The sequence below is a fragment of the Ambystoma mexicanum genome, chromosome 8, assembly GCF_040938575.1.
Source record: "Ambystoma mexicanum isolate Mex_15411 chromosome 8, UKY_AmexF1_1, whole genome shotgun sequence".
Classification (NCBI taxonomy): domain Eukaryota; kingdom Metazoa; phylum Chordata; class Amphibia; order Caudata; family Ambystomatidae; genus Ambystoma; species Ambystoma mexicanum.
Window position 1 is genome coordinate 918,492,802 of NC_090929.1, and position 23,152 is coordinate 918,515,953.

Genomic DNA, 23,152 nt, shown 5'->3' on the forward strand with positions numbered 1-23,152 from the left:
TGGGTACGAAGCACCACACTAGATTGTTTGTTTGTAGAGTAGTTTGTTACTTTGGGGCATGTATGGTGGCGTGTGTGTGTGTTTTGGGCACGCACAGATTAGTGTCTCTGGCTCTCTTTGCAGCATTGAACTGCTCTTGTTACCAGACCTGAGAGTGCTCAGGCAGGATGCCTGCACTCACCCCAGAGATAAGTTTCTCTTTGACTTCCATTTGAGTAATTTGGTACTATGTGCATGATGTACATGTTTGGTCTGATTGTATATGTGTTGATGTGATTTGTATATTTTTGTACATTCCCTACTTTCCCTTGTCAATCCTACTCCCCTCTCCTGCCCCTCATTCCGGTTATCCAGAATACCAATGCCTGTCCTGACTCGATATCCCCGACCCTCCTTCCCCACCAGGGTCTCAGAGGCCTGTGTAAATTTGAACTTGCAGGCACCCAGACCACGGTGGGGGTGGTTGGTTTGTGCCACTCCTGTGCCTGTACACAGGACCTGTGACAGTACACATTAGTTCGTGGTGCATCATTGTATATTATGTACCAAACATGGTACACATCCTGTTGTGACATTGTTTTACGGTGCCACCTTGGTTGTTCCATCATTGTGCTAGTACTTGTGCTTTGTGATGTACTGCTACTTCAAGTCACCTACTGGAGACTCTTCACGTGTATTTTGCTGCCTGCAGGCTTTTTGCTTGGCTTGTGTGTTTGCCTGCTTTGAGTTCTCTTTGATTTGTAATTTTTGCAAGTCAAGGTGGCCTCTGAGGGTGCTGGACACTTTTTACACGCAAGGTGGAAGATGGAGACAAAGGGGAATTGTGATCCTGCGGCTAGGTAGACTTCAAGGAAGAAGGCTACATACCCCAGGCACAGTTGTTCAGTGGGTCATGGTGATATGTGAGGGAGGGGGGTTATTCTGTTGTTGGACAGTTGCCTTGCCCCATAGTGTGATGGGCACCCTGACATTGTAATTGTGGTATCCTATGTACATGATGTATTCTGCTGATCAATGCCTGTTCATGTGTTGTGTTTACCTTTCAGGTGTCAGGGGATAGTTGTGGTTTGACATGCTGGGGTGTACACATGGGCAATGTTCACATGTGATGTGTAGAGGACACTGGTGGTCACTTGATTGCACATGCATGTATTGAATGCATGTCCCTACTGACACACACACACACTATGATCCACAACATGTACAACCACCCTTCCATGTCCACATGTGCACTCAGTTTGCCTTCTGGGGCCCACTGTGTCCCTGCATCACATGATCTATGACCATTTGTGGATCCTGTACATGCATGATTTGTTTTTTTATTTAGTTTGTCGTTTTCATGTGATGCTCAGGGTGTGCGTCAGACACAATGGCTGGTCACTATGCTGTGTGCTGAGCAGTGTGTTGCAGGAGATGGACACAGCACACGGATTATCTAGTGTTGATTTTGCCATGCACAATGTGCATGTAAACAGGCATTCATTGTTATGTTCAAGCTACAATTTTTGGTATGCATTTGGGTATGACTTGCTTTGTGTGGGAGGTTGTTGGTCAGTCATTTCATCTGATTCCATGTCAGGCATCATTGTCTGACGCCACTTTACATTTTTCACATGTCAATGTGTACATTATTGGTACTGTGTTGGTGTTTTGCTATTGCTTGCCATGTCATGTTGTGGTTTTGGAGGCTTTGGGTGACATACCAGTGATTGTCATGGCCTGTTTTGCAGGTCTGTGTGATACACACCTTGCATGTGTACCTTTTGGTCACACAGGATTGGTTAGGTTTGAGTAGCTAGGGATGCACACAATGTGGCTCTTCATGGCAACATTCTCAGGGTGGTAAGGTTGTGACAGCTGACTGTCTCTTTGTCATCACCGATTGTCACCTGGTATGTGGCAGGCATGTGTGCACTCCGCAGGGGTGGGAGTTTAGGTGAAAAATGTGGCCACAAGCTGGGTCCAGGCTGCCTCGCCATGTGCCCTATCCCCTCCCATGGGCAGCGCCTGTGCCTGTGGTTTGGGGTGTGGGGGCACCACCATGTCCACCGGTACGCCCTGCCATGTTGCAATATTGTGCAGGACACATGCTGCCACAATGATCCTGCACACTACTGGGGGTGCATAGAGTAGCTGCCCGCCAGAGCGGTTAAGGTGTGGAAACAGAGAAATAATATGAGGCCGGGAAGCCCAAAAAGAAACACACCAACACAGGTTACAAAGAACATACAAGTGCTTTATTTAAAAGCTGCAACAGTTACCAAAGTCAATTGACAAACGGATAGCTATTCGGCTCTCAGAGTAACATAACGAACTTCAACGAGAGTTCAATGCGTTAGTGAGAGAGACCGCACATTGGAATACTTGGGTCTTTTATACTATTTGTCCAGCCCTTGGCCAACCCTCTCGCGGGTTAACCATTCTATGAGCCGGGCCTATGGGTTCCTTGCCAGGGCAATCCTTTAATGTATGCATTTTGATTAGTTTCACTGATATAGTTGTACATTTACATATAGATCAACGGTAGGACAAGGTCTCAGTTCGTGACCCCGACAAGTGGCCTGCAGCATATTAATTATTCATGTGTACGGAGGTCACAACGGCCAGAATCTTGCTCAAAATGTCATTCGGCCTCCATTTTGATGTTCAGGGTGACTTCCATATAACAAGAGAACCTAAGATGGTGGCTTAATCCAAGATGGCGACTTACATTACTTTCTCTAAGGTCAAGACCTTGCCGTGGAGTTTGTTCGCATATGATGTTTAGACAACTTGGCGTAGGCCAATACTCATACAATTGTTGCGATAGGAGGCATAATATTGTTTCAATTCCGACAAAGGGAGCAGAAGCGTGACTTGAGCACTCCGAATGTGCGCTCCACTATGCCCCTGGTTGCAATATGGGCAGCGTTGTATCTTACCTGGGGTAGTGTGTTGGGGTTCCGGATTGGCGTCATCATGTGGTTGCTCAGAGGGTAGGCACTGTCCCCTGGAGAGGTGATAATGGTTGTGATTATTGGGGTTTGTGTATTTGTCTGTGTGTGACATGCATGTATGTGCACGGGCATTTGTACTCACCTAGGAGCCATGTGTCGCCATGCTGCCCAGCTTCCAGGGCCCGGCTCAGGGCAGACATTCTGTATATGAAACTGTCATGGGTGGAGCCAGGGTAGTTTGCATAGACAGAGGTGATGATTCCCTTGGCATCGCATACCACCTGCACATTGATGGAATGCCAGTGCTTGCGGTTTCAGTAGATGTGCTCAGTGGCCCTAGGTGGACGTAGGGCCACATTGGTGCAATCTATGGCACCGAACACTTTGGGGAAGTGTGCCACCCTGTAAAAGTCCTGGACAACGGCCTGACTTGGTGTTCTGGGCATGTATATGTGCCCGCGGACTGAGGGGCGCGCAGTCATGATTGCCAACACCTGGTGTAGGCAGCATGACTTCGTGGCCTGTGAGACCCCCCCCCCACTATGGCAGTAGTCCGCTGAAATGACCCAGTGGCCAAAAACTGCAGGACATTGAGCACTTTCTCCAAGGGGCTCAATGCTTGGGAGCAGAGGGTGGGGGATGTAAGGTCATCTTCCCACTCCCTGACCAGGTCTAGGATGATATGAGGTGGAAACCTATACCTGCCGTAGACCTGGTCGTCAGGCATCCCAAAAAGGCTAGTCTGGGGGGAAAAAATGCAGGCCCTGGCTATTCTCCTCCTCCTGCGGTGTCCCACGATCAGTGCTGCGACAAATGGGTCATTCATCATAGCGGTATATACGTGTTTGTTGTTTGTGCGCACTTTTATACTGTGCGCGGGGACGCTTACGCCTGCCTTCCTGTGGCGGACGTGTTGACGCCTGTGCGTGTCTTTTAGCGTGCGCTTGTTTCCCTATTCAAATCCATGAATACGAGTTGTTCACATGCGTATCGGCGTTCCATGTATTTCCCTGCAGTACTTCCCCAGTTACGCCTTCTTTTTCATGGGTTGTTCCCCATTCCGCGCATTACGCCCTGTGTCCCGCCCCCTTTTTGGTGTGTGCTCGGACATTGTGCGCTGTCCCTGTGTGCGTCACGCACAGTGTTTGGGTTGTTGCAATGACATGTGCGCCCGTGTGCGCCACACACAGATTTGGCGCACATCCAGTGGAAAACAGTCGCAGCACCTTCCTTGAATCGCACACGTGTGCTTGCTTTCTACGCTTGCGCCTCCTTGCACCAGCTTGCGCTGGGATTTTCGGTGCACGTTTGTTCCATGAATCGGACCCTTAATGGGTGGGCTATTTGCATGTATTACAAATTGTGGAAAATACCATTTTAAATTGATGCAAATTGTGGCTCTTTCAAGAACACCTTTCGGACAAATACAAATCCCTTTCTCCGTCCAGCAGTACTCCATTATTGTATAAAATGCAAAGCCCAATTCCGGAACTATCCTGCAGAAAATTGCTCTGCTGTTGTTCAGTTAGGGTTGTTCTATAAATGATTTTAAAAAAATGTGTTTGCTCCCCTTGAACACACCAAATGTGGCTATGAGGCTTGAACTGGCCATCAGGTGTATTGTGGTCGAGACTTGATTGAAAGCCTCCTATATTGGCCTCAATTATGTAGTGCACCCTTTTTAGCATTCTATAGGGAGGTCATGGAAGATGTACATAGTGCACAAGCGGCGATGCCGCTACCATGGTTCACGTGCGTACGAAACATGAGCATAGATCTGGACATGCCTCATTTATGGGATGAGCCCTATAGTATTAGTAAAGGTACATAAGGAATAATTAAGAAGAAATATAATGAAAATGCAATTATTACTTGCTGCTCCTCATGTAGCTGCAGTCTCCAGGTTCCGTTCACGTTCCTGTGTTTTTGCAATCTCCACCCCTGGGCCCTCTCCTGCTTTGTTGGGTCTATATATTCTTGAGTGTGACCCTATAGAGTCAGCCTTTTTCTTGTGCTTCTTTTTTCTCTGCTCCCCGTAATTCTATTTCAGAGACCTAAACCTCTGCTTTCTAAAGCTCCTTTGCTTCCAGTCCTGTTCTAAAGCTGTCTTCATTTACCTAGACTCATTCCTTTGCTTTCGATTGCTCTTCACCTAGTTTCCAGTCCCTCGCTACAGTTACGTCATTCTAGTCTCTTGCCACATTAACCTAATTCAAGTGCCTTTCATCAAATATCTCTGTTCCTAGCTCCAACAATCTTGTGGCCTTGAACTTTACTTCTTTTAGACGTCTCCTCTCTTGAATCCCTGTAGGTTCTTAGCAGGGACGTCATGTCACTGAAATGCCAGGGGTAGTGGAAGTGACATCATATGACCCTTGACCTCTGATAACATCACAGGAAGTGATGTCATTTGACCCGATCCCAAAGTGAAATCACGGGAAATGATGGAACATGACATTTCAACCCTTGCTAAAACAGGAAGTGACATTGTATAGCTTTGTTCCTAACTACACAATGAATAATATGGTTACAATATCACTATAATGTGATATACATTTGATAGAAGAACGGATCACTACATGTATCGTTATATTACCAAATTATTGTGAATGCAAGCAGACGTCTAAGGCCAAATGATAATGATGTGTTATTATGTAGCACTTACGCTTAAGCGCTTTATGTAGAACAATATACCTACAATATCACCCAACCTGTGTTGGTACTCATTTATCGACCTCAAAAGAATGAAAGGCTGAGTTGGGGGTGATTAAGAACGGACTAAATCAGTGACTCACCTTCTGAAGTGTAGCTTAACTAAACCTTTAATGAATCTAGCTAGCAATTATTGTATGGAATTCCAGAAAGACAAATTATTTTCTATTCCTATTCTTTCTTAATTAGAGTCACTGCTGAAAGTGTTAGACTTGTGGAACCCCGTTTTTTTAAAGAAACCTAAACAAGAAAGCCACTCAAGAAACAAAGAGCCTCATGGCACTAACTACAACCATTTAAAAAAAACAAAAGTTTTTTAAATTATTTTTTTTAGGGGTATCACAGGAGACCACAGGGGGTAGCAAGGGAGACCTCAGGAGTCGCAACTGCGACCCCTGGTGACCCCAAATGACATACCTGGTTCTTAGTGTCTGGTAAGTTTTCTGCAATGTCCTCATCTGTGCCTCTCTGTATTCCATTGTGCAGAGACTGGCTCCTATACCCTAGGTGGTAATCTCTGTCTCTTCCTGTGTCTTGTTTTCAGTACATATAGTATTTGATGTGTGACTGCTGTTTCCACAGAAGGCATCCACTGTATGTTCAGGCTGGATCCATTTAGGTGTGTTTTGTGTAAGTAAAACCCTTGTTTGTGCCTTACCTCCCAGACACAGAAACCACCTGTGCTGCTTTAATAATCACACCCAGAAGTGAGACAGTACACCAAGATGTGAGTTTCTTTACATTGAAGGTGTGGATCTCTGCTCCAAGGTTTGCGATGTATCAATTAAGCAATATAACCCGAGCGTCGGGGGCATTACCGACTCAGGTAATGCCCCGGGGCCCATAGGTAAGGCCCAGAACGAAGCAAGGGTTATATTGCTATTAGTACCCCGACCCGCAAAATTGCGTGACCGGGACACTAAAAAAAGAAAAAAAAAAAAAAATGGCCACCGCCATGGAAAGGGAAAACGGAGTCCGTTTTCCCTTTCCATGGCGGCCATCGTGAGCGGACGCGCTGGGAACACAAGTGTTCCCAGCGCGTCCGCTCCCGAAAAAGGATCAAAAAGAAGGAAAGTGGGGTTGGGAGGGTGGGAGTGAGATGGGGGGAGAAAAAAAAAAATGTACCTGCGACCTCGGCGAGGGAAGCCTCCAGCCGTGTGGAGCCACAGAGCGGGGGTCTGCCGGGGACGCAGGAACAAGAAGGTAAGTTGGGCGGTGGGAGGGAAGGGAATAAAAAAAAAAAGACTTACCCGAGTCACCGGTGGGGGGCGAAGGCAGCCTCTCAGCCGCGGGGAGGCTCGGGGCGGGGATGGCCCCGCTTCGAGCCTCCTCATTGGCTAAGGGGCTGCTACGCCCCCACTGGGAACAATGCCGTGGAATCCCGGCAGGGGGTTCCCGGGCGGGCATCGACCCGGCGAGAGCCAATCAGAATGCGTGTTGCATTCTCCTTAGCTCTCGCTGGGTACTAATATTAAGTGAGTTCTTGTTCAGCAAGTTTTTGGTCCAATGAGGCAGATTTCAATCAAGTGAATGAGACAGCATTCCCAGGTGTGATAGTCACACCCAAAGACTGAGACTGGCTGCAAATGTGACATTTGAAGAAAATTAGGTGAGACTCACATACAATTTATAAATACGACTGTGATTTAAGGTTTGAGTATTAGATATGGCTGAGATTGTACTTTAGAGGATGAGTCCTATTGCGAAGCATGAAAAACACACACACACACGCATTCATACTCATTCACCCACCAGTCACTCACCCATACACATTCTCTCAGAGCCACTCACCCACACACATTCTGTCAGAGCCAATCACACTGCATTCTCCACAACGCTACCCACCCACAGAGAAGATTCACACACAATCACATTCATACTCCTTCGCCCACCAGTCATTCACCCATACACATTCTCTCAGAGCCACTCACCCATACACATTTTGTCAGAGCCACTCACACTGCATTCTCCACAACGCTACCCACTCACACAGAAGATTCACACACAATCACATTCATACTCCTTCACCCGCCAGTCGCTCACCCATACACATTCTCTCAGAGCCATTCACCCATGCACATTCTGTCAGAGCCACTCATACTGCATTCTCCACAATGCTACCCACCCACACGGAAGATTCACACACAATAACATTCATATTCCTTCACCCACCAGTCACTCACCCATACACATTCTCTCAGAGCCATGAGAGCCACTCACACTGCATCTCCACAACGCTACCCACCCACACAGAAGATTCACACACAATCACATTCATATTCCTTCACCCACCAGTCATTTACCCATAAACCTTCTCTCACATTCACTCACACTGCATTCTCCACAAAGGTACCCAGACAAAACATTCAAACATCCACATCATTGAATTCATGCCCATTCACCCACCAGTAACTCACCATATGCCTCCTCTCACATCCACACACACAGAATCCTCCACACAGCCATCCACCCGCTCAGAACAGATACACACAATCACATTAATACTCATTAACCCACAAGTCACTCACCCATACATCTTCTCTCACATCCACACAGATAGAGTTCTCCACACAGCCACTAACCAACACAGAACAGACACACATAATCACATTCATACCTATCCACTTACCAATAGCCTTCTCTAACATCCAATCCCTCTGCATTCTCCACAGAGAGACCCACCAACCCAGAACACTCACCCATACACCTTCTCTCACATGCACTCACACTACATTCTCCACACAAACACCCTTCCTCCAAGAAAATTGATACACACACATAATCACATTCATATTCATTCATGCAACAGTCACTCACCCATACACATTCTCTCACAACCGCCCATACTGCATTCTCCACAAAGGTACTATGACAAATCTGAAGATGTTGTCCCTTCTTCCCTAGGAGGAGACTGTTCCCATGGGGACAGGGTGGTGCGTCCACAGTGAAATAATCCCCCTGGGTGTGGTGCACCAAGGGAGGATCACATGAGGAGGGAAGACCCTATGGAATTGGGGACAATGGTTCTCAGAGAACACAGTATTCTTCCACCTTAATACACCCAATCCCTTATGTCAAGTGACGGAATGAACAAAGCTGGCTGGCTTGGGATTTCAAAAGAAGCTCAGCTGCAAAGCTGAAGGAGATCAATCCGAGGAGGAGGAACAGCGGGTCGCCTGCCCCGGGTGGGCATAGAGAAGTCGAGGGAGAAGCCACAAAGCGAGCTGAAGGAAAACCTGACGGAGGTACAAGCTCAGAGGACAGGGTTGTTGCTTACCTCCAGGAAACCATGGCAACTACGAACCACTTGCAAGGCAAAACGATGAACCAGATAAGAAGAGACACCTGCCGGATGGCTGCAGACCCCACCATTCACTACGGAGCTGCCAGAGCCTCGACGAGCAACACAGAAGCTGGGGAAATGCTGCTACCGATTCACAGAGAAAGAACAGGTATGCAGGTTTGCCAAAATGTGTTGCAGGTCTGTTGAAGCTCAAGAGTGAATATAAAAGCTGGAAGAGAAGGGTCTGGGACCCAAAATTGACTGTAAGAAAGTTGCATACTTGGCAGAAGAGTGAACCAAAGGGCAGTGAACCTGTGCGAGTCGGGGACCTGCACCCACATCAAGAATCAAGAAGCACAGGTTCTGGGACCCTGAAGTTGCATACTTGGTAGGAGAGTAAACCCAAGGGTAGTGAACCTGTGCGAGACAGGGACCTGCACGCAAATAAAGGAACAAGAAGCATAATGTCTAGCATCCTGAAGTTGCATACGTGGCAGGTGAGTGAACTAAGGGGCAGCAAACCTGTGGAAGTCTGGAACCCGCACCCATGTCAGAAACCAAAGTCTGAAGCCAGAACGGTCTCAGATCCAGTGAAAGAGACATTTTATAACAACCTCTTTTGCGAGTCTGGGACTGGCTCTCTCCAAAAGATTGGAAAGCAGGGGAACAAAGACTCTAGAGTTGTGAAAGAGAAAACCTATACTTGGTAGAGGTGTATGCCAAGTGAGAGGAACTGAAAGACTGTTAATACAAGAGATACAAGAGATAATTCTTGGTGTGCTAACCAGTTTCTTGGAATGATAAGAGCATCGCCCTAGTTTTGGAACTTGCTATTTTGGAACGTTGTTTTTGCATCACTTTATTAGCAGCGAGCCTGGAGACTTTTTCGTTTACTGATTACTGCAAACACTAAGAACACTGTTTATTTGAAGTTAAGACATACCTTGCACAGTTATAGTAGTATATTAATGTTAGGGGCAGAAGTAGGTTTTCTTTGGACACGATAGGAACTGACTATTCTAGTTTTGTGACTTCCTGACATTTTCATTAGTTTTTTTAGAGACAGGGAAACCCATCATAGTTTAGGGACAGAGAGGTATTTTTCCAACCCTATATCCCTTAATAAACATCTTTACCCAAAATCATACCAACCTTCTGTCCAACTCTGACTTTTGGACTTTACAGTGCCCATCCACACAGACGATTTACACACACACACACAGACACACACACACACAGACACACACACACACAGACACACACACACACACACACACAGACACACACAGACACACACGCACACACACACTCTCATTCACTCACCATTCACTCACCCATAAACCATCTCTCACATCCTCTCACACTGCATTCTGCACACAGGCACGCACCCACCCACCCAGAGCATTCAAACATACACTATCACACCCACACCCTTAGATCTGAGCAATCATGCTGGGTCTTCCGTAGACATTTGAAAACTTGCCTCTTGACCTAAGGACCACCGAAAAGTTCTGCCGCTGGACTCCCCAGTTACTCCTGCTGTATAATGAGCACTTTGCCAATATATATTGTAATGACTAATGAATACACGCTCACTGTCTATTGTAATGCAACTCACATCTAGATGCCTACGGATTAAGTTTGCTTCTACAAATGAAAAAATAAAATAAAAATAATGCCCATTCACACACCAGCCATACTCACTCATACAACTTCTATCAAATCCATTCACACTGTTTCTCCACACAGACACGCACCCACCCAGAATATTGAAACATACACAATCACGTTCATACTCATTCACACACCAGTCACTGATCCATACGACATACATCTGACATGCCCATCACACATACAAAATGTACATACACATTTATTTTTAAAAAGCCTTACCTGTTTCCCGCTTCAGCTTCGGACAGCCGTGGTGTCACTCCAGGCCTCAGGCTCCTCTGTGCTGATCACAGACATGCACCAGGACGCTGGGAAAGCTTCCTGCATATGATCTGATGTGGTGCGAGGAAGCTGGATGAGATGGGATATGAGCTGAATATGGCATGTAACACGTGCCACATGTCGTGTTCAGCACCGATCCCTACAGAGCTCGAGGTAGAGCTCCTCCTTCCCACCATGAGAGCCCTGGCCCAGCCTTCACCCTGATGGGTGAGGACTGGGCCTGCCCCCCAACTAGACCTAGTGTGATTGGGCCCGCACACCAGGGGGGCTGTCGCGGCCACCGGTATGTCAGTGTATTCACTATCAAACACCAAACTAAACACACCCACAGCTGTACCGCAGCAGAAACACAAAGCTTCCACAAACTGCATACACTCCGCAACACCAAACCAAACCCAACAAACTGCAGACAACTAAAGATCATACACACAAAACGTCCCACACCGAACACCTCCTAACCTTCACTGACTACACACAAACGCTGCACACCAAGACTGTTTTTTTCTGAACTGAAACTACCAACACCACATCCAAGCTCACTAGCACTTCCCCTCTCGATCCTACTAAAAGCCCTCCTTCCTTTCCAGATCCACCATAACTCTTGGAAACAATGAACATGGCAGTGGTGCGTGGTACAAATCACAGTAAGATGACATAACATCTTAATAAAACACTGATCTCTTCTTTCTAAAGCTTTCTTCTTCTTCTTCTTTTTCTTCTTCTTGTTCTTCTTGTTCTTCTTGTTCTTCTTCTTCTTCTTCTTCTTCTTCAAATACCTCGGCTGCATCTTCTTCACTCTTCCCATCTGAAGAGGTATAGTTCACAATCTTCTGACCTTCCTCCTGATGATATTCTTCTGTCTCCTTGCTACCATCTTGGTTTGCTTTCCCTCTGGGGTTCTTCTCCTTTTTACTCCCACTCTAGTGTTTGATGACTCTCTCTCCACTTTGGGGCTCTTATTCTGCTAACTCTCCACTCTGATGTGTTATCAGGCTCTCCCCAATATGGGGGTGTTCTCAGGCTCTCCCCACTACCGTGCACCTACTACTCTAATTCCTCTCTCTGGGGTGTTAAGGCTTGTTAAGATGGATTTCTGTACTCTGACCAGGTGGGCAGAGGTTCAGGAGGCCAGCCTAGTTTCTTGGAACTGGGTAACCTTCTTGACAGGCCTGACCAATCAAGGTAGCATTGACGGCTGTCAAGACTAGGTCTCAGGAGGCGTGAGGGTGACTGAAAGCCCACAATGAGCACACACACTAAAGGACACTACAAATCACTCCTAGTCAGGTGTAAATACCCAAAATACATATAAATGTATTCAAGAATGAGAGATGGGCAAGAAGGACAAGGGCCAACCAGCACTTGCACCAATCAGATATTGGTTTGTTTGTAGGCAGCAGGTGATTGTATAGCGTGGGTGTATTGCCCTACACTCCACAGTACACATGAATTATTTTATGAGAATATGCAATCACACAGCGCCAAACAGACACGTTTTTCGAGACTTTGCTCTTCTTCTGAGGCAAGCAATTGGTCGGGTTCTCTCACGTCACAGTATGTCTATTCCCAAAAAATTCCATTCGACTAGCACCTGACTTTAACTTTGTAGTTGCGATGAAAATTAGTATTAAATATCTGCCTTTCGGCGTCGGATATGCTCTTTTGCTGCCTCAGAAGAAGAGCCAAGTCTCGAAACACGTGTCTGTTTGGCGCTGTGTGATTGCATATTCTCATAAAAGTTTACATTTATTCAAGGCCTTTGAAATCAAACACAAAGCAAATATCAACTGTAATACTTCAAACCAATACAACACTACTCTGAAACATATATACAGTTACCAAGTGGCCTGAAGGAATAGTGCACAGAACAGGTCCACAGCCTATGAAGAAAGGGAGAAAATAGTGCAAATAGACTTAGGCAGTTCTTCATCAATCAATCCCTAACTAAGAGGCAGGCCAGTCCCTACGAAGAGTGGAGCCTGACGCTCAAAAGTACTTTTGGATGCAGGTGCACGTGATGGTGCAGTAGCGCAAAAATGGGGTCTCTTGCAGAGGCTGTTGCGACTCAGGAAAGCGGCTGAGGCGATGAAGAATAGGTTCCCACTATTGCAGGAGGGTTTCCCAAAGAGGGCAGAACAAGTTCCAGGAGTTGGGAATAGGACGGTAGCACAGGCTACCTGTGGACAGGTGAGTGGCCCTCAGGGGACACTCGTGAGTAAAAAGGGATGGATGCGCTAGGGGCCACCGGTAAGGGTTGCAAGTACTCACCGACCACCGGCGCACTCTGGTCCAAACTTCGGCAGTCGAGTTCACTTTGTTTGCAGGTTCAAATGCAGAAATTGAGCGGCTATACTGGTTTAAGCTGCTGAGTTACAGCAATGATTGCGTGGCAGGACAGTGGTGATTTCTCCGCTCCTGATGACGGGATCAGGCCCGTTTCACTGCAGCAGGATTCAGGGCACAGAGGGTCACGGCAGCAGCAAGGCACCTATGAAGTTCATCACCACATCTGGGCAACACAGTGACCGTGTGCACTTGGGTTCAGGCATACTCTCCCAATTCCAGACCTAGGGCACCTAGGTGTACAGAACTCGGCAGGAGAGTGCCTTGGACCCGGTGCTTACGATCTACCAAATTTCAAGTGTCAACACAAAACAGCAGTCGTTTCAGAACAAAGGACCTGTGCAAGCTGGTCAGTTCACTGGTTGGCCCAGGAACACTTCTGAAGAGGCTTGCTTGCAGGTTAAGATGAAGGTGCTGTGAATAGTTGTTCCCACTATTCAAATGGGGCAAAGCGCCTTTGCAGACCTGTTAAGATAAGATGTAGTGGGGTCCTGTGGGACAACAGCAGGCTCAGAGTGGCAAACCTTCCAGCGGTTACCTGCAGTTCATTGACTCAACTTCTTAGTTTCAGGATGCTTGGATTTAGTGAGAACTCAAGAGATCGACCTGTTATGGGTGTTTGGAGACTTCTCTTATCCAGAATCTCCTTTGTGCCAAAACAAAGAGGACCCAATGGGAGATCTGCTCACATACAGGCACACCAGACGTGGACCATTCACGGACCACGGTGGTCCCAGTCATTCCCAGCACACCAGACTCTCTGGCACCCAGGATGTGTATTGGAACCAGACAGCCCAGCCCTCATCCTGAAGGCACACACACACAAGGCATGCAGAAGCCTGCGAAAGCTTGGCGTTTCACGGGAGAATGCCTGACCAAATAAGTACTGACCCGGGTCTGCTCTACCTGGGGAAGGCAAAGGTACAAGATTGCCAAAGGACAGGATAAAGAACCCTGTGGCATGGCCATTTAAAAGTCAGGCCACCTTCCTCTGCCAACCGGAGTAATTGTGGTTTGCATGGCAAGAAAAGGTTGCAAATATGCCAAAGTAAAAGCTGCCACCAGCCCTGTTCAAGGCACTTCTGTACTTCTACCAAAAAATCTTTTGAGGGAGTCTAGGGCCTTTGAAAACAAAAGTAAGACCCCAGCGCACTGTACTGAAGGTACATTGTGCATTGGTAACATGTTGCAGAAAAGTTGCAACATAGGAAAGGATTAAGGGAAACAAAGTCTCCCAGTACTGACTGTTTTTGAGGGGCATGTCAGTTTCCCCATAACAAAGTGAACGAAAACCCAGCAGAGTGCAGCAGAAGGCTGTGCTCCACTGGCAAAGGTCAGGCTCGGCTTGTCAGACAACAGCAAAAAGTTGGGAGGGTTCATAACTGGAGGGAAAATTACACATACATGGGAAACCTTCCTAACAAGGCTCTCCCCTCTTTGGTGTTCTTCTTACTTATTTCACTCGCCACTCTGGGGTGTTCTAATGCTCTTCCCACTCTGGGGTGCTCCCTGTCTCTCCCCATGCTGGGCTCTTCTTACTCTCGCTCCCCACTCGGGGGTGTTCACAGGCTCTCCCCACTCTGGGGTGCTTCTGGCCCTACCCATGCTGGGCTCTTCTTACTCTTTCTCCCCACTCTGGAGTGTTCTCAGGCTCTCCTCTCAGTGGTAGAAGTGCAACAAAAAAAAATAGTAGAACTCATGGCCTCGGCAGGGGAGAGGGTAGGTGGAAGCATAATGCAACATGCGCTGAGTGTTGCAGCCGTGGCAATGCAATAGTCTAAGTGACTAGTAACAAAGGCTCCTAGAATAACTTTACACTTGCCCAAGGACATGAATGGACAAATCCTCTGTATAGAATGATGGATATGGTTGTAAAAAGGGATCTGCGTGATCTGAGTGCGGCTGGTTTTCCCGTGACGGAAAAGTTTGCATGGGAAATGTATGCCCCACAAAAGGTTCGTACATTTCCCAAGTGAAATACATGTCACCCGCAACCCCTGCTCACTATACTGTGAAGTGTAGTGAGTGAAGTGTTGCGGGGGACACCCCCGCAGCCCCGTTTCTTTTTTACCTACCTTAAATGCATACCACCAAAGGTTCGAACTTTTGGTGTTTGAACCTTTGGTGGTATGCATTTTTCGGACTTTGATGCTTGCAGACGTTTTTACACAGTAAAAACGTACAATACCTGTAAAAAGTAGAGGAATGGTAAACAGAAGAAAATTAAAGTAGTGAAACACCCTGTTCCCTACCGTTTCCACTCACTTCAATCACTGCTCCCCACTCTGAAGTGTTCTCAGGATCTCTCCACTGTGGGGTGTTCTCATCCTGCTACTTCACTCCTGGTTTTACTTCTTCCCCCCTTTCCTCTGCTGCTATTACCAACTTACACTCCACTCCTGTTTTTACTTCCTTCTTCTTTCCTTCCTGTTTCTCCCATTTAACTCTCACCACATTTGTGTCATCTGTAATGATCACACCCTCCTCTCTCTTGCTGCCACCTCTCCAGCTCCCCTCTGCAGCAAACATCTGTCTCTACTCTCCAAAGTCTGCAGTACCTCTTCTCTCTAGAAATCTTCCCTCTCCAGCCTTTTCTAGAGAGGATCCACCTGTTCCTCCCAGTCACCACACCAATCTGGGCTGCTTGGCTTATATAGCAACATGACACCTCGCCCTTATTCAAAAGAGGGCTGATAGTCCGCATCTGTGAGCCTAAAGGGTGTGAGGGTTGGGATTAACTGGGCTCTCTCACTTCCTGGTAGATTGAGGCTGTGCAGGCTGGGTTTAGACTCTAAGAACACTGGTGGTCATTTTGAAACTCTGTGTACAGCGAGAAGATGAACAGGCCGCTTATGTGAAGGATATTGTGCTGTGCTGTGTCTCCCAGTCCTTGAAGGGTTTTAGTATGGCTCCCTGTCCTTGAAAGGATTATTTAATTTCCGTTATCCATTCCAGGATATCTGGTTGGGCTAGATGGGCATTGTGAGAGATGCAGTCCCTCTGATGGTCGTTTGCTTGTACAGTTTCAATGTTTGGACCCCGAGGCAGGTTTTCTGGTGTCTTCTGTGGCTCAAGTGAGAGGACTGGGTATGTTGTCAAGTCTACCTTCTACCCATCCCCGAATTCCATTTCCCAAATCCGGTCCGTGTTTTGTTTCTGTTTCTGAAGGGAATTGAGTGAAATATATTTTTCCATTGCTGGTTTGTCTAGGCACCCGGCTCCCTGTGTCTCCTGGCACATTGTCACTAGAAGAAGGTGCTGGTATGGGTGGGGGGTAGGGGTAGAGTACTTCGTCAGAATACCATATCATTTAGAGGATGCACTGCTTGTATGAACAGGTTCTTTCAGCAGGTGGTGCACACTTATATCAATTCCAGGGCCACAATTAAAGAATTCCGGATTCTCTATTAGCAGTGAAGCCCATCTCCATTCTCATTGCTGCAAGTTGCTCCCATGTGCTAATTTGCTTCTACAGATGCACCTGGTTTTACATTTATTCACAGGTTTTCCATGTTCACACCCTCTTTTACAACGGCACGGCATCACTTTGGTAAGCAGGAGTCTACACATATTTACCCAGCTAATTGTAGTCATTATGGATTTGTTTACGGGAACATATGCATAGATATTATCAACATATATACATGGTACTGGAGCAAAGTGATAACTGATGATAATTCGTAAAGGACCAACCAAAATAAACATTGCCAACAAAAGGGGGCAACTTTTCTAGACACCACATTTCTGAGAAGTACAGGAAAAATATATGTAATCTGGCATCGATCTCCCAAATAATTCTACAATATAATTGATACAATTGGTACAAGAAAATAATAGTAGAAACTGAAATGTTTTACATAAAATTGGAAGTAGACAACAAGTAAATGGCACCATCAAAAACAATACGAGTGAATCATGAGTGATAACTTCATAAATAAGAACTGAGAATGACTGTCCCTTTAATTATAAAAGGTACATGGAACCAGTTGCATTTTATAAATCACAGCAGAGGTGAGGGAAACATTCAATGTGACCTCATCTTCAGAACCCAGCAACCTCTGTGACCTCACTGAATCAGAACTCTGCAAAGTGACATTTGTGTTCAGAAAGTCAGGAGTTAAGAGGTTTCTCTGATTGCTCTGGCCTATGGTACACATCTGTCTTTAGAGTGAATTCTGAGATATTTTTCATCTGTGAATACCACTCTACATAGTCCTTTCATCGAGTGGAGTAGACAAACCACCTTTTCATAAAAGGTGAAAGCCTTTTTATCAGCTTGCCGGTCTACATTATCTGAAGCCACAGCAGATCTCTGGGGCCCACCTGATCCTGGGAGTTGGTGTCCTCACCTTTTTGAAGACCTTTGCGAAGAGGTACTGTTTCATTTTTGCTTTCTTACCAGTGGTATGTGTCCCAACCTTTGGGATTGGCTGTTTAAAGGGACTGGGGGACAGGACGACAGGGGGATGTTGACTGTTCAGTATAGTGTAATTAACGAGATCAGAGGATGAACAATAAAAACTCTACGCCTCCACCCTGGTCCCTGTATCGATGGCAGGGTTACCAATAAGTCCTGTTTGCTAGATGCTGTGGCATTTCCTGGAGGAAGGCTAAAAGTATGCAGGGCTTGGGCGAAGATAACAATTTTAACACTCCTCTGAGAATCAGACACCATTTCTGTTGTTCATACAATGGTTGTTATTCACCAACTTACATACTGTGTTTTTTTAGTCTTTTTAGGCTGCTGTGGTGCCTGGGGTTCCTCTGCCATATCAAGCATTCTCCAGCAGCTGTCCATTTAGGCGTACTTCAAGATGCCTGGCGTGAGTGAAAATGTATTATTCAGAATATGGTCATGCTGTAGAGCAGAACAACAAGTGTCAGACTTTTGGTTGGAGTCACAATTGGAAACCATTCACTTCTGGATGGTGTTAATTTTGGGCCTGTGTCCTCGCTTTGATATTTGATAGTCCACAGCTGGACTGGCTCAGATTCCCTTTCAACATTCCTGACGGTTGGGGATTTGGCATAGCCTGGTCACTTCTCACATTTGGTTGATGTATATGTAACTGCCCCAGTCTTTTTTTTCTTCTGGCACAATTGAATTGTTTGCAGTTTACACAGATTCTTGTGCACCATAAATGAGAGACGGATATGACAAATGCAAAGCCTTGCACTGTTGTGTGAATTAGCTGTGCACATATCGTCCATGTTGCACTGGGAATGTCAAGTGTTCTACCTGTTGCTGCCCTCTATCTTGCTTGGTTTCATGACCCTAGAATGGAGTGACTTCCTTACAAGTAAGAGATGTTTTACTTCCAATATTTCTTAGGTTTAAAACTAAAGCATATGATGTGCAAAATAGGTTGTGATGTTTTGTTTAATGTTGTGTTCATTGAACTGCAATGTAGTATATCACATGCACTAGTAATGTGAGCAGATACAGTAAATGCAGACTGTACACATAACAGCTATCTACAGAGGTAACACTCCATTGTTCTAACTGAAGAAGGTCATTTCATACAGTGTGTGTTCGTAATAATCTACAATGGTCGCTGTTTCTTTCTCTGTGGCATTTGCTAGGTTCTGCCTGGGCTTGGTTGCTTCTCTTTGATTGTTGGAGTTCTGCCTGGACTGGGGTTCCTCTTTTGCAACTAAGATCGTGTTCTGTCTCATTCTTCTCTTTGCCTCTGATTGATTTGTTTATATTGGTTTATTTGGGTGAAGTGGATAGGTAAGCCTGTAAACTGAAAGTATAGGTGGGTTTACAGAATAAGATTTGGTATAATGGAAGTGCTTTGGGGTACGTAAAATATACTCCCTACCACTGCACACCCATAGCTGTTGAAATAGGAATGGATTGCTAAGCACCACTCTCCCATCCCTTCCCAAAATGTGTTCCTGTAGATATTATTTGCCATTTTGGTAATCAGCTGCAACCTGAATTGCCGGATTGGGCTATTTTCGCTGAATACATTATACATAGAAAACCCTGTTGTGCAGAAAAGTCAGGTGTGTGGGGGGATTACAGTTTTTGCATTATTTATAATGGAAATATCTTGAATGCCCTAGTTTCTCCTGCTAGGTAGATGGGGTAAGAGGAAAGAAAAATTCTTGAAAGCGATTGGGGGTTGGATACAAGCAGTGCAACACAGCTGAATAAGAGAGAAGTTGCTGTGTGTTACCAAAAGACAATTAATGTTGTGATATTTAATGTATGAATGGTCCCTGTTATTCATATTGTTAGGTATGGGGCAATAGCATGAGCATGAGGCCTTTTTAAAAATGCTTCAGAGCTGGATTTGAGCCAGAATTTCCCACATTTGGGATAAAGCTAAAACGACTCCATGATCTCAGATACTGAAAACAGCAAATGGCCTTATCCCATCTGTCAGTCAAAACTATAGCCACAGTCATCCTAGCATGTTGAAGCCTCCTGAGTGCTACTTTTCATATCCATGACCTGCACGCTCTCTGCATGCTAGGGGTTCTGAACTGATTCCAGCCACATGTGTTTCCTGTGCACTGGACCCGGGATGTAGGAGGAATGGCAGCGGGACTGTGCTGAAAGACAGTGTGACACCATGCTCCACAAATCCCAAGACAATTAATAGGTTTTGAAGGTTTAATTGAGCAGGAATGTGTATCTGGGAATCACGATGGTGTTGGTGGTGCCTACTGCTCACCTCAGGTCCTCTTGGGCTTCCACCACTCTAGCCCTTTGCTTCCCTACCCAAGATGATGGATCTCAAATGCCAGTAAAACTATCGCCAGGTAGGCCCTACTGTCTTGATCTCTCCCTTGTCCCTAAATACCACTAAAGCCTGTGGTCTTTTCTAACTATCTGAAAAAAAAGAAAAAATATAGGTGGGCACCACTTTTCACAACAAAATCAGTACTTAAGGTATGATAAATTCCAAACATAGTACAGAGCACTGCAGACAAACTGTCCCTGGTAGCAGGATAAGAACCCAAATCTGAACAACGATACACCTGGAGACCCTCACCACTGAGTGTAAATTACTCCTTGAAATTATGATAAGCAATATTATTATACTGTCAAAAGTCAAGGAAGACATAACATATACTGCAATGGTGATGCAGTAATGTAATGGACATGCATAGTGAGGGAACAGATTTATATAAAACAAGCTTTGGCAAAGCCAATAGTTTTGACTTGTGTATAATTATTAGGCATTTGCCAGGCACTGTTATTAGATGTCCAGGTACTCGCACCATTTTGCACCTTCTGCCATCAATGGCCAGTTAATGCCACTATGGCTGTGCCTGGCAAGTGCCTTTCCCATGTCTATGCAAAAGTCAAACTTCTTGGCATCGGCAATGCCTGTTTAATAGTGTATTCTAGTTTATTAATAATGTACATGATGTATTTGAAGTATATATATTTTGTAGAAACTTCATTAGGCATTCCTTTATTTTGGACTGTTATACTTCACACTTTGGGTTGCTACTAAACTACATTCACCCCCTTCTTAAGAATATAGCCTTTCCCTTAGTTACCACAAAAGGCAAACTAGATATATTTCTTAACTGTGCCTGTTTCACCTTTCTCGTTGGCTCTTAGTTTGTAGAAGTGTGAGGGCTTAATGGGCGCTTTAGACCAAAGTGTGAGTGCAGAATGGGCACTTTAGACTGTAGTGTGAGGGCTGAATGGGCGCTTTAGACCATACTCCTCCTTGTACTCCTGTGGGGCATAAATCAATCCAAAACAGGAACATAATATTCGCACCTGCACACAGTGGTCCTACACTACCAGCTCATCCTGATGTGAATTCAAACATCATGCTGGTAAGAATATCAAATTCACTCACTGTCCACTACTGCATAGAATTGTATATATTGTATATAACTGTTGTTTGATGTTCCCTGCTACCATTTTGTTCATTTGTATGATATAGGCCAGCACTGTTTATTAATATTTTGTTTTGTAATGCACAGTAATGTAACCTAAGCTGAACAATCCTCTTTTCCTTCTTCTGCGCCCTAATACCCTTGGGTCTGATGCGCATTATAAATAAATAAGCAAACAAACAAACAAACTCACATTACTTTGTGTTGGGCCCTTTTTTTGTATCACAACACTATAAGTGAAAATGTAACTGAAGAAAAGGCATCTTCATATACGACCACTTAAAACAGCCATTGCCTTTAGTTTGTACAGAAACGTACTGGTTCTTAACGGTGTTCCCATATTTTCAGTGAGTTTTGTTGACCTATTTTTTATGCCTGCCTTTGTATTCATGGCATCAGGATGGTGCAGTTTCTTCCAAAGCATAGCTGGTCTTTGATACTGAACATATTGTCCCTGTTAACAATTAATAATAGTATAAGTTATGAAGGCATTGGTAGCAGGGTGTCTAGGCTGTGCCACATAATGTTGTCAGGGAATTGGGTGACAACCCCTTTCTTGGTCACGCTCTGACAGGCAGGAGTGTAACTTTATTACCATGGTGCAGGAGGGCACACAAGCACTCTTGCAGAGCTGCAACCCTCACTTGCCCATTGCACCTATTCCTGGTGGCCAGACTCAGGTCACTGCTGTTGATGGAGCAGCAGTCCTTGCCAGTCCTTCTTCCAGACAGGACAATTGGGCAGGTGATGCCCCAGTTCGGGGTTGGCAGGAATCGCACCTGGGACATGTCGGCTTGCTCCATGGATGGTGGGTCAGGCTGGGCGACACTAGTGGCAAGGTGTTGGGCCACTTGCTTCTTATTTTGCTCCCCCAGGCAGGAGTCACTGCTCTTTCTTTCCTTTTCCTGCAATCACTATGACAGGATGCCTGGGACACTCCTTGTTCCGCTCCCACGCAGGAGTCACTTGCAGGGCTGGCAGAGCGACTCTAGTGGCAGGGTGTTAGCCATGCTCCCCCAAGGCAAAAGGTCTTTCGCTCACCTTCTGGACCTGGCCGCACAAGCACTCTCTTGAGGTGAGAGCCGCAGCCAGTTGAGTGACTTGAGGGATGGAGGGGCTGGGCTGCCCACTTGTTGGCAGGGTGGTTGCACTGGGTGTTCTTCCCATGGCAGGAGATGTTATTTTTTTAACTTTTACCGTGGAACTTTCATGCAGCACTTTCCTCTCTCCCCACACAGATGTTCACTTTATGGCAGCAGGTGCAGTATACGACAGGGCTCAGCTGCTTCTGCCGACATTGAAGTTGCCATTCTGCCCTCCCCTAGGCCAGAGCTGCTTTATTAGTTGCTGGCATTCTCAGTAACCTCAAGGTTACACTTGCAGAGTATGTCATTGCAGATGGGGAGCAGGTGCAAGTGGATCTAGGTCACCTGGCCTAAGCCCCGCCCACTTGGTGCCTTCCTGGTTGCCGCTCTTTTTCCCTACTTAAGGAGCCCGCCAGCCTCTTTTCCTTTGCAGATGGGGAGCAGGTGCAAGAGGATCTAGGTCACCTGACCTAAGCTCCTCCCACCTGGTGCCTTCCTAGTTGCTGCTCTTTTTCCCTACTTAAGGAGCCCGCCAGCCTCTTTTCCTTTGCAGATGGGGAGCAGGCGCAAGAGGATCTAGGTCACCTGACCTAAGCCCCACACACCTTCTTAGCCCTGCCTCTTCCTTCCTGCTCTTAACTCTTAGATCAAGGGTGTCTCTCGCCCGGGCGTCGAAAGCGAAGGGCAGACGAAGAAAAGGACAATTCCTGTTTGGGCCTGTTCAGACCAGGAGGACCCAGGGCCCGACCCCCTGCTCAGACAGCAGGTAAGCATGCACCAACATGTGTTTACTCCCTCTGTGCCCACAGGCTATCGTCACACCCTCAGGTCCCCCGTAATGTTCCCCTGTGCCCCCCACCCTTCTTGCACACAGGTGTTGCCTGTTTTGCTTGATACTTCTACCCTGCTCCCCCTGCACCTTCCCCTGCAGCCTTCTTCTGCAGGAGTCTGTCCTGATACATTCTGGG